Here is a 12,181-nt window from a genome sequence, read left to right on the forward strand (position 1 = left end):
TTTAGGCTACTCTGTGTATCACCGTATTCACTAAGAGGCATACCGATGACAACCTGTTTGAAAAACCAAGGGATGTCATTGCAACATGGCTTATCCCGTTTGGACTCTCGTCAGGATATGTAATTTTTGATGATGCCACCAATATTGTGAAAGCAGCAGCAGGCCCCCCCCCCTCCGAGCAGGGCCTCCTCTCCTTCTGTTCTCCACCACCTTAACTCTGCTCTCCAGCTCCTTGTCTCCTCTGTGAGGTCCTCCGGCCCCTGTCTCTACCCCGCTGGGGGCTCTCACCTCTAATCTAGCTGTTCATTGAGCTTCTGAGTTACTGTGCTTTCTGTTAACTGTACTGTGCTGTCTCACCCTGTATCGTGTTTCTGTCTGTCCCTGTACGGCGCTACGGATACCTAGTGGCGCCCTATAAATAAAAATTAATAATAATAATAATAATAATTCCAGCTGGGTGAATTCCATCACATTCCCTGTTTTGCTCACACAATCTACTTGGTGGTATAGAGCTTTTTGAAAAATGACAGGGACGTGCAGGAGATGCTGTCTGTGCCCCGAAAAATTTTAGGACATTTTCGGCATTCAGCAACAGCATGTAGAAAATTGCAGCAGCTGCAAGAACAATTTATTTTGCCCTGCCACCAAATGAAGCAAGAGGTGGTAACAAGGTGGAATTTTATATGCTTGTGAAGATGGAGGAACAGAGAAAAGCCATCCACGCTTACACCACAAGCCATGACATTGGGAAAGGAGGGGGAATGTATTTTAGTCCAGCGCAGTGTTGTGCAAGGTGCTGAAACGCTTCAAAGTAGTCACCTGTGAACTGAGTACAGACACTGTTAGCTTGAGTAAAGTGATTCCCTTAATTAGACTTTTGGAAAAGCACGTTGAAAAATTGAAGGAAGAGATGAAACAAAGAAATTACGCTAAGTATGTCGGATTTGTAGATGAAGTACTTTAATCACTTCACCAGGATCGAAGAGTTATCAACTTCTGGAAATCGTATCGCTACATTTTGGCAACTATGCTTGATCCTAGGTTTAAGAGCAATGTCTTCTCTCTATTTCCCACTGTCCTAGACCACAAGAGATGCAATGAGCCCCTGGGTAGCAAGTTGACAGCTGAATTGGTACCTGACACGACGGCGTCCCCACCTTCAGTTTCTCCGGCTACTGCTGCTAGGAAAAAACTAAGCTTTTCTAAGAGACCCAAGGATGACGCAGATGAGTTAGCAGAACATTCTGACATTTGGTCTGGTGTAAAAGAATTGCCCAAAAATTGAGACAGCTCTGTCGTAAAATCAACTGCAAAGTCCACGAGGAAGGCCTTTACTGGCATTTAGATCAAAGTACAGAGACTTCTGTAATGGTGGATTCTAGCGGGGATGTATTAGTATTGAGTGATGATGATGTACACACTGATGAGGGTGAGAATGATGACAATGTAGAGTGCAGGTGCTGGGATCTAGCTGAGAGAAGGAAGCTAGCTGATGCTGGAATGCTTATTAATATTTGGGTAAAATAACATGTTGGCAATTTTATGCTTTTCTACAGCAAAGTTTCACCTTTAAGTGTGTTTTTTTCTTTAAAAAGGTAAAAGATATTTTTTTTACATTTTTGTTTTTGACATTTATGCTACAGACTTCTGTAATGATGGTTTCCTGCGGGGATGAATTAATATTGTGTTAGGATGAACTTTGTTTTCAATTATCCTTTCAATTGCTTCTCTCTCGTACGTGTGACCACATACTTTCTTTTTCACTGGGTTCACCATCTCCAACCCGCCGGGGCACCCCGGACTGGTCTTCGTTTGACAAATACACGCGTCCCGGGGGGTCAGCGCTCGTTGCCATGTATTAGCTGTAGAATTACCACAGTTATCCAAGGAACGGGTGGAGCGATCAAAGGAACCATAACTGATTTAATGAGCCATTCTCAGTTTCACTGTACCGGCCCTGTGCTCTGGGTGATGGCGTTCTCCTCCTCTTCATCTTACAAAGCTTAGTCTGCTGGGGCTGGTGACACACACATTTGTTTTCTCAGGTGTCTTAGCTGTTCTTTAAACTGGGCAAATTTATCATCCTGCCTCTGTTGGGCTTAAGGCAGCTAAGCTATTGGTAGCTTGTTTTGTGGGGGCCTGAACAAACCAAGCACTTCAGCCACATAAGTGGCACTCCTTGTCGCTGCAGTGCTTGGTTTGTTAAACCGTACATGTCCTTTTCAATATCTTACATAAGGGTAGGAGGGTTCAAGGACAATTCCATCTTGTACCACTTTTCTTTTTTTTCTGCCACTGCTGTGTGCCAATGTTACCTAGATGTGCTAGGAACTGCCGTGTGTTTGTGCTCGCTGCAGTCTTTGTCCGGAAGTGTGTGAAAATAATATTGTCACCTGTGAGGTGGTCAAAATTGACTGGAAATGACTGGAAATTAATGTTTTTGAGGTTAATAATAATTAAGGAACAAAAAAGAGCAAAAAAATTTGATTTTAGCATATTTTAGCAATTTTTCCAAAAAAATACAGATACAAAACCAAAACTAAAACATGCAAGGGCGGTTTTGCCAAATCCAAAACACGAATTTAATCCAGATCCAAAACCAAAAGACGGTGGGTCAGTGAGCATCTCTGATTATTGTCTGGCTGCAGACACAACATGAATCCCTGGTACTCTCCTAGGTAGATCACTAGTGATCCTCGTAGTAATGATTCCTGTGTAAAATGATAGGATGGAATTAGTTTCTGTTTAACTGTTGGCAAAGATATAGAACCTCAATCTGGAGCTCTCTGCAAACCAATCCTCCTAGCAGACCGGTTATTGTACTATATCAGTGTGCTAAAATGTGTTATTGGTCTAATTCTGTCTCCTTCATCCACCAAACCCACCGCTATTATTTATATTCCTTATTCAGTGGAGTTATTCATTCAGCGGCTGTATTTTATTGGTCATTATTCAGCAGCTTTTGACGTTTATGGAAAGCTGTGCATATATACTGATAGCTGTGCATATATACTGGTAGCGGTGCATATATACTGATAGCTGTGCATATATACTGATAGCTGTGCATATATACTGGTAGCGGTGCATATATACTGATAGCGGTGCATATATACTGATAGCGGTGCATATATACTGATAGCGGTGCATACATACTGATAGCTGTGCATACATACATACTGGTAGCGGTGCATATATACTGGTAGCGGTGCATATATACTGGTAGCTGTGCATATATACTGATAGCGGTGCATATATACTGGTAGCGGTGCATATATACTGATAGCTGTGCATATATACTGATAGCGGTGCATATATACTGATAGCGGTGCATACATACTGATAGCGGTGCATATATACTGGTAGCTGTGCATATATACTGGTAGCGGTGCATATATACTGGTAGCTGTGCATATATACTGATAGCGGTGCATATATACTGATAGCGGTGCATATATACTTATAGCGGTGCATATATACTTATAGCGGTGCATATATACTGGTAGCGGTGCATATATACTGGTAGCGGTGCATACATACTGGTAGCGGTGCATACATACTGATAGCGGTGCATACATACTGATAGCGGTGCATACATACTGATAGCGGTGCATACATACTGATAGCGGTGCATACATACTGATAGCGGTGCATATATACTGATAGCTGTGCATATATACTGATAGCTGTGCATATATACTGATAGCTGTGCATATATACTGATAGCTGTGCATACATACTGATAGCTGTGCATATATACTGATAGCGGTGCATATATACTGATAGCTGTGCATATATACTGATAGCGGTGCATATATACTGATAGCTGTGCATATATACTGATAGCTGTGTATATATACTGATAGCTGTGCATATATACTGGTAGCGGTGCATATATACTGATAGCGGTGCATATATACTGATAGCTGTGCATATATACTGATAGCTGTGCATATATACTGATAGCTGTGCATATATACTGGTAGCTGTGCATATATACTGGTAGCTGTGCATATATACTGATAGCTGTGCATATATACTGATAGCTGTGCATATATACTGATAGCTGTGCATATATACTGGTAGCTGTGCATATATACTGGTAGCTGTGCATATATACTGGTAGCTGTGCATATATACTGATAGCGGTGCATATATACTGATAGCGGTGCATATATACTGATAGCTGTGCATACATACTGGTAGCTGTGCATATATACTGATAGCTGTGCATATATACTGGTAGCGGTGCATATATACTGATAGCGGTGCATATATACTGATAGCTGTGCATATATACTGATAGCTGTGTATATATACTGATAGCTGTGCATATATACTGATAGCTGTGCATATATACTGGTAGCGGTGCATATATACTGGTAGCGGTGCATATATACTGGTAGCTGTGCATATATACTGATAGCTGTGTATATATACTGATAGCTGTGTATATATACTGGTAGCTGTGCATATATACTGATAGCTGTGTATATATACTGATAGCTGTGCATATATACTGATAGCTGTGCATATATACTGATAGCGGTGCATATATACTGATAGCGGTGCATACAAAGCAGATTGTCAAGGTGACACGGAGGGCAGCGTTCTCAGACATTGGGGTCTCTCATTTACTGACCGTATAACCACTGATCCACTGATCCATCCATGGGACGATTCTCTATGCACCCTACAAAACAGCATATAACACACACTGATGCTTATTATACGTCTTTTAACACTGAGTGCCTGGAGATTACAGCTGTCCATCTATCAGGAAGGACAGATGTGGAAATAAAGCAGGCGCTAAATATTTCTTTCTTTAATGAATTGAGAAAATGTTTTATAAATGAATTGTTAGTTCATTATAAAAGCAATGTTTCAGTCCAGTAAATGCAGATGTCAGGATAGCGGCATCTGAAGATTGTGATCTGTGCGAAGCTTCTCCTATGTCAGCAGTTTGCTGAGTAGTCACATAGTGCAAGTGAATAAGCAGCAAATCATTTTCTGCATGTATAGTGCAGGAATGTTCTGTGTCATGACTTTTATTTTAGCATTGATTGTTCAGTATATTTGATGCTTCAGTCGATCTCCGTCTGCATAAATTTGTTTATGGAACAGAATTCTCAGTCTCAGCATCAGAGAGGGGAACTATTGTCAGATACAGGAGAGAGCATTCTGCCACCGTTCATGTCTGTGCAATAGGTGCCTTAGTCTATTCATAAACAATTGTTTGACTGCTGGATGGAAACCTCACCACAACGCAGCAAAGCAACAAATCTTATTTTCTAAATAGCATTCATGGTCTATTTACCAAATAATTTGCTAATATATAAAAACTGCTACACATTATAAATCGGACCCAGACAACATCGGGTGACCCTGCTCCCTGCTAGTGTATTTGTATATATAGGTCGATAAGAGCCGCACAGCACATCCAAAAACTTAATAGTGGATGCCAGGTTCAATAAATTGCACATAAATTACTATCCAGACAAGACTGGAAACCACTCTGTATAAAAATAAACTTTATTATTACTTTTATGAAGCTGATACATTATACCATCCATAGCAGAAGTCAAAAAAGACAGATAAGCAGCATAATTGTATATATACTTCTCTTCTGCTGTATAACAGGCAGATGTACCGCGTGGGCCTCACTACTGATCCGCCATCTACTATTCTCACCATCCTCTATGGGGGTGCAGTTATTTTGTTAGCTGTGAACCTCCAAGCAACAATGTGGATACATGAAGTTATCCTGAATTCACGGACACAGGTAAAATACACGTATAAGAAACGAAGGTCACAATATGAAGCAGGGGCCACATTTCTCCCGGGGCCGTACCGTCTGTATGAAGGATCCTGGGCTGCTCAGTATTTCCACATCTTCTGCCCTATCACAGCTGCTCAGATCCATATTGGGGCAGTGATTGGCTGCTCAGAGTACGGCACAGGTAACAGGGATTGTAGATTTGCAGAATGTCAGATTATACAATGAAGAGGTGCAGATATTAAATGTGTTTTCAGTCGTCTAGAAGGAGCCGGGTAACACAGAGGATAAAAGGTGGAAAGTCTATTAAAACCGCATCCATCTTATTCATCCTTTGTGTGAGAATGTATCCAGGACGTCTGTGGCTCTGAATATCCCGCTCTAATCACTTTCTCCCCCTCTGTCAAGGGCAATATAATGTGTTCTTATCATTTCCTTTCCCAGCAGCTAAATGTGATGTCTGTAGCCCATCACCCGTCTCCTGAGCAGTATAACCCTGAGGCTACTGTACCACAAGTCCTGGTTTGCCTTCAAAGTGTTGCCCAAAGATTAAAAAGGGCGGAATTGAATTTAATCAATAAATAATTATTATTTTATGTCTCATCCTGACATATCATTAACAGAACGGGCATCGAGATACAAGCACCACGGGCCACAGCAATACTCCATCATTTGTCCCCTCAGTCGCCAATGCTAACCTCCATAATATACCAACAAACTGTCATTCCTGAGAAACGCCTATTTCACCATCACTACAATATTTCACCCTATAATAAAAAGATCCCATAGTGTAATTTATTAAGTAGTGATTAACAATTGTGAGCTCATCAGCTTTATTTTTCAATGAATAGTTTATCTGCTTTTAATAAATAGACCCTTAAGCTGGGTACAGGCTACAGGTTTATCAACCAATCATTGGGTCGATCACACGATAAATGACCATTTAGTCAGATATTACATCAGTGTGTACACTCCCACCATGTTTTATCAAACCAAAACACACCATATTGTTCATTTGGTTTTATAAACTTCATAAAAGTCACAATCAACAATGGAACGATGTCGGGCACATGTGGCAGTGTGCACGCACTCACCACCAGCAGCGTAGGCAGATATATGTAGTGTGTACGCACTCACCATCAGCAGCGTAGGCAGATATATGTAGTGTGCACACACTCACCACCAGCAGCGTAGGCAGATATATGTAGTGTGTACACACTCACCACCAGCAGCGTAGGCAGATATATGTAGTGTGCACACACTCACCACCAGCAGCGTAGGCAGATATATGTAGTGTGCACACACTCACCACCAGCAGCGTAGGCAGATATATGTAGTGTGCACACACTCACCACCAGCAGCGTAGGCAGATATATGTAGTGTGCACACACTCACCACCAGCAGCGTAGGCAGATATATGTAGTGTGCACGCACTCACCACCAGCAGCGTAGGCAGATATATGTAGTGTGTACACACTCACCACCAGCAGCGTAGGCAGATATATGTAGTGTGCACACACTCACCACCAGCAGCGTAGGCAGATATATGTAGTGTGCACACACTCACCACCACCAGCAGCATAGGCAGATATATGTAGTGTGCACACACTCACCACCAGCAGTGTAGGCAGATATCTGTACTGTGTACACACTCACCACCAGCAGCGTAGGCAGATATATGTAGTGTGCACACACTCACCACCAGCAGTGTAGGCAGATATCTGTACTGTGTACACACTCACCACCAGCAGCGTAGGCAGATATATGTAGTGTGCACACACTCACCACCAGCAGTGTAGGCAGATATCTGTACTGTGTACACACTCACCACCAGCAGCGTAGGCAGATATATGTAGTGTGCACACACTCACCACCAGCAGCGTAGGCAGATATATGTAGTGTGCACACACTCACCACCAGCAGCGTAGGCAGATATATGTAGTGTGCACGCACTCACCACCAGCAGCGTAGGCAGATATATGTAGTGTGCACGCACTCACCACCAGCAGCGTAGGCAGATATATGTAGTGTGTACGCACTCACCACCAGCAGCGTAGGCAGATATATGTAGTGTGTACACACTCACCACCAGCAGCGTAGGCAGATATATGTAGTGTGTACGCACTCACCACCAGCAGTGTAGGCAGATATATGTAGTGTGTACACACTCACCACCAGCAGTGTAGGCAGATATATGTAGTGTGCACACACTCACCACCAGCAGCGTAGGCAGATATATGTAGTGTGTACACACTCACCACCAGCAGCGTAGGCAGATATATGTAGTGTGCACGTACTCACCACCAGCAGCGTAGGCAGATATATGTAGTGTGTACACACTCACCACCAGCAGCGTAGGCAGATATATGTAGTGTGCACGCACTCACCACCAGCAGCGTAGGCAGATATATGTAGTGTGCACGCACTCACCACCAGCAGCATAGGCAGATATATGTAGTGTGTACGCACTCACCACCAGCAGCGTAGGCAGATATATGTAGTGTGCACGCACTCACCACCAGCAGCGTAGGCAGATATATGTAGTGTGCACGCACTCACCACCAGCAGCGTAGGCAGATATATGTAGTGTGCACACACTCACCACCAGCAGCGTAGGCAGATATATGTAGTGTGTACACACTCACCACCAGCAGCGTAGGCAGATATATGTAGTGTGCACGCACTCACCACCAGCAGCGTAGGCAGATATATGTAGTGTGTACGCACTCACCACCAGCAGCGTAGGCAGATATATGTAGTGTGTACGCACTCACCACCAGCAGCGTAGGCAGATATATGTAGTGTGCACACACTCACCACCAGCAGCGTAGGCAGATATATGTAGTGTGCACACACTCACCACCAGCAGCGTAGGCAGATATATGTAGTGTGCACACACTCACCACCAGCAGCGTAGGCAGATATATGTAGTGTGCACACACTCACCACCAGCAGTGTAGGCAGATATATGTAGTGTGTACACACTCACCACCAGCAGCGTAGGCAGATATATGTAGTGTGCACACACTCACCACCAGCAGCGTAGGCAGATATATGTAGTGTGCACACACTCACCACCAGCAGCGTAGGCAGATATATGTAGTGTGTACGCACTCACCACCAGCAGCGTAGGCAGATATATGTAGTGTGTACACACTCACCACCAGCAGCGTAGGCAGATATATGTAGTGTGCACACACTCACCACCAGCAGCGTAGGCAGATATATGTAGTGTGCACACACTCACCACCAGCAGCGTAGGCAGATATATGTAGTGTGTACGCACTCACCACCAGCAGCGTAGGCAGATATATGTAGTGTGTACGCACTCACCACCAGCAGCGTAGGCAGATATATGTAGTGTGTACGCACTCACCACCAGCAGCGTAGGCAGATATATGTAGTGTGTACACACTCACCACCAGCAGCGTAGGCAGATATATGTAGTGTGTACGCACTCACCACCAGCAGCGTAGGCAGATATATGTAGTGTGCACGCACTCACCACCAGCAGCGTAGGCAGATATATGTAGTGTGCACGCACTCACCACCAGCAGCGTAGGCAGATATATGTAGTGTGTACACACTCACCACCAGCAGCGTAGGCAGATATATGTAGTGTGCACACACTCACCACCAGCAGCGTAGGCAGATATATGTAGTGTGCACGCACTCACCACCAGCAGCGTAGGCAGATATATGTAGTGTGCACACACTCACCACCAGCAGCGTAGGCAGATATATGTAGTGTGCACACACTCACCACCAGCAGCGTAGGCAGATATATGTAGTGTGTACGCACTCACCACCAGCAGCGTAGGCAGATATATGTAGTGTGCACGCACTCACCACCAGCAGCGTAGGCAGATATATGTAGTGTGCACACACTCACCACCAGCAGCGTAGGCAGATATATGTAGTGTGCACACACTCACCACCAGCAGCGTAGGCAGATATATGTAGTGTGTACACACTCACCACCAGCAGCGTAGGCAGATATATGTAGTGTGTACGCACTCACCACCAGCAGCGTAGGCAGATATATGTAGTGTGCACGCACTCACCACCAGCAGCGTAGGCAGATATATGTAGTGTGCACGCACTCACCACCAGCAGCGTAGGCAGATATCTGTAGTGTGCACACACTCACCACCAGCAGCGTAGGCAGATATCTGTAGTGTGCACACACTCACCACCAGCAGTGTAGGCAGATATATGTAGTGTGCACACACTCACCACCAGCAGCGTATGCAGATATATGTAGTGTGTACACACTCACCACCAGCAGCGTAGGCAGATATATGTAGTGTGTACACACTCACCACCAGCAGTGTAGGCAGATATATGTAGTGTGTACACACTCACCACCAGCAGCGTAGGCAGATATATGTAGTGTGTACACACTCACCACCAGCAGCGTAGGCAGATATATGTAGTGTGCACACACTCACTACCAGCAGCGTAGGCAGATATATGTAGTGTGCACGCACTCACCACCAGCAGCGTAGGCAGATATATGTAGTGTGTACGCACTCACCACCAGCAGCGTAGGCAGATATATGTAGTGTGCACACACTCACAACCAGCAGCGTAGGCAGATATATGTAGTGTGCACACACTCACCACCAGCAGCGTAGGCAGATATATGTAGTGTGTACACACTCACCACCAGCAGCGTAGGCAGATATATGTAGTGTGTACGCACTCACCACCAGCAGCGTAGGCAGATATATGTAGTGTGCACGCACTCACCACCAGCAGCGTAGGCAGATATCTGTAGTGTGCACACACTCACCACCAGCAGTGTAGGCAGATATATGTAGTGTGCACGCACTCACCACCAGCAGCGTAGGCAGATATATGTAGTGTGCACGCACTCACCACCAGCAGCGTAGGCAGATATATGTAGTGTGCACACACTCACCACCAGCAGTGTAGGCAGATATATGTAGTGTGCACACACTCACCACCAGCAGCGTAGGCAGATATCTGTAGTGTGCACACACTCACCACCAGCAGTGTAGGCAGATATATGTAGTGTGCACACACTCACCACCAGCAGCGTAGGCAGATATATGTAGTGTGCACACACTCACCACCAGCAGCGTAGGCAGATATATGTAGTGTGCACACACTCACCACCAGCAGCGTAGGCAGATATCTGTACAGTGTACACACTCACCACCAGCAGCGTAGGCAGATATCTGCAGTGTGCACACACTCACCACCAGCAGCGTAGGCAGATATATGTAGTGTGCACACACTCACCACCAGCAGCGTAGGCAGATATATGTAGTGTGCACGCACTCACCACCAGCAGCGTAGGCAGATATATGTAGTGTGCACACACTCACCACCAGCAGTGTAGGCAGATATATGTAGTGTGCACACACTCACCACCAGCAGCGTAGGCAGATATCTGTAGTGTGCACACACTCACCACCAGCAGTGTAGGCAGATATATGTAGTGTGCACACACTCACCACCAGCAGTGTAGGCAGATATATGTAGTGTGCACACACTCACCACCAGCAGCGTAGGCAGATATATGTAGTGTGCACACACTCACCACCAGCAGCGTAGGCAGATATCTGTAGTGTGCACACACTCACCACCAGCAGCGTAGGCAGATATATGTAGTGTGCACACACTCACCACCAGCAGCGTAGGCAGATATATGTAGTGTGCACACACTCACCACCAGCAGCGTAGGCAGATATATGTAGTGTGCACACACTCACCACCAGCAGCGTAGGCAGATATATGTAGTGTGTACACACTCACCACCAGCAGCGTAGGCAGATATATGTAGTGTGTACACACTCACCACCAGCAGCATAGGCAGATATATGTAGTGTGCACACACTCACCACCAGCAGCGTAGGCAGATATATGTAGTGTGCACACACTCACCACCAGCAGTGTAGGCAGATATATGTAGTGTGTACACACTCACCACCAGCAGTGTAGGCAGATATATGTAGTGTGCACACACTCACCACCAGCAGCGTAGGCAGATATATGTAGTGTGCACACACTCACCACCAGCAGCGTAGGCAGATATCTGTAGTGTGCACACACTCACCACCAGCAGTGTAGGCAGATATATGTAGTGTGCACACACTCACCACCAGCAGCGTAGGCAGATATATGTAGTGTGCACACACTCACCACCAGCAGCGTAGGCAGATATATGTAGTGTGCACACACTCACCACCAGCAGCGTAGGCAGATATATGTAGTGTGTACACACTCACCACCAGCAGCGTAGGCAGATATATGTAGTGTGCACACACTCACCACCAGCAGTGTAGGCAGATATATGTAGTGTGCACACACTCACCACCAGCAGCGTAGGCAGATATATGTAGTGTGCACACACTCACCACCAGCAGCGTAGGCAGATAT

At 45.3% G+C, this 12,181-nt stretch overlaps 1 protein-coding gene across 2 annotated transcripts in view; it reads right to left on the bottom strand.

The window, feature by feature from the left end:
- LOC142107992 (otoancorin-like) overlaps positions 1-12,181 on the bottom strand; it is a 97,932-nt gene that overhangs the window by 48,047 nt on the left and 37,704 nt on the right. The gene's annotated exons all lie outside the window — the stretch shown is intronic.

The sequence above is a fragment of the Mixophyes fleayi genome, chromosome 11, assembly GCF_038048845.1.
Source record: "Mixophyes fleayi isolate aMixFle1 chromosome 11, aMixFle1.hap1, whole genome shotgun sequence".
Taxonomy (NCBI): domain Eukaryota; kingdom Metazoa; phylum Chordata; class Amphibia; order Anura; family Limnodynastidae; genus Mixophyes; species Mixophyes fleayi.